Genomic DNA, 1,333 nt, shown 5'->3' with positions numbered 1-1,333 from the left:
TAGAACAACCCCTGTTTTGATTTTCAAAAAAATTAACTGACTCTGGGTTAGATACACATTGATCAAATGGATGACCTCCTCCACATAACATACATGCTATAGAATTGACAGTAGGATACGATGTTGCATCAACAGTTCGCACATATGGGCTAACATTCATATTCTTAATCATGTCAGTTATAGATGTGAGTTGTGTTGTAAATGCATTATATGCATCTGCTTCATGTATCCCAACTGTATTATTCTGTATTAATGCATGTGGATCAGCCCAATATCCATTATTATTTGAAATTTTCTCAAGCATGTCATACCCATCATTATAAGTACAAGTTGTGAAAGCTCCTCCTGCACTAGCATCAAGCATTTGCTTAGCAACAGTTGTTAAACCATTGTAAAACGTCTCTACCTGGATACAATAAGGAATGCCATGGTAAGGGCATTTTTTCAACAACTCCTTGTACCTTTCCCAGGCATCAGGTGTTGTTTCATTATCCATTTGTCTAAACAAACATATTTCATTTCTGGATTCAACGTTCCTGTTGGGAGGAAAATATTTTCTCAAAAATTTCTTTACAAAGTCATTCCAAGAGATTATAGAATTTGGTTCCAAAGAGTTAAACCATAATTTTGATCTATCCCCAAGAGAAAATGGAAATAACTTCAGCCTTAAGGCATCATCAGACACTCCGTGGATAAGAAAACAATCAATTATTTCTATTAAAGATTTTAAGTGTAAATGAGGGTCTTCAGATGGCAAACCACTGAACTGGCCATTAGTCTGCAACATCTGAAACATGACAGGTGTGAGCTCAAAGTGAGTTGCCTTAAGGTGTGACCTTAGTATTTCTGAATTTAATTGACTAAAAACAGGAATAGCATAATTCATGATTCCTCTATCCCGAGAATCAACAATATGTATGATGTTCTCCATAATAGTAACAGGTGGTAGAAAAATTAGCTTTTACAAACTTTACTTTAAAAGAAAAACTTTAGCGTGCTATCCCCGACAGCGGCGCCAAAAACTTGCTCGTCGGTTTATTCAACCTTAGATTTCAACACAAAAATAGAACTAGGCGCAAGTATACACCTTGAACTACTGTCGTCTCGTAACAAATGATAATGGTATAAGTACCAGATATCGTTCCCACAGAGATAACTTGTAAAGTTATTTCAAAAGTCCAGTCTATAAAAACTAATTTCAGATGGCTAAACGAGGGATTTGATTTATCTAAAATTGGGCGATTTGATTAACAACTAAGAAAAATATCAGTCTTAAGAAGAAACACAGGGTACAACAGTTGATTAAGACATTAAACAAATGATTCAGCAAAAA

General features: G+C 35.0%; 1 non-coding gene across 1 annotated transcript; it reads left to right on the top strand.

The window, feature by feature from the left end:
* The first annotated feature begins 422 nt into the window (after positions 1–422).
* LOC112522312 lies at positions 423–528 on the top strand. Its single transcript, XR_003070147.1, has one exon. It is a non-coding gene; the product is annotated as a small nucleolar RNA R71 (small nucleolar RNA).
* The last annotated feature ends 805 nt before the right edge of the window (positions 529–1,333 follow it).

This window comes from Cynara cardunculus (assembly GCF_001531365.2).
Source record: "Cynara cardunculus var. scolymus isolate 2C chromosome LG 11, CcrdV1, whole genome shotgun sequence".
NCBI lineage: Eukaryota > Viridiplantae > Streptophyta > Magnoliopsida > Asterales > Asteraceae > Cynara > Cynara cardunculus.
This window is presented reverse-complemented; position numbering and strand designations above follow the sequence as displayed.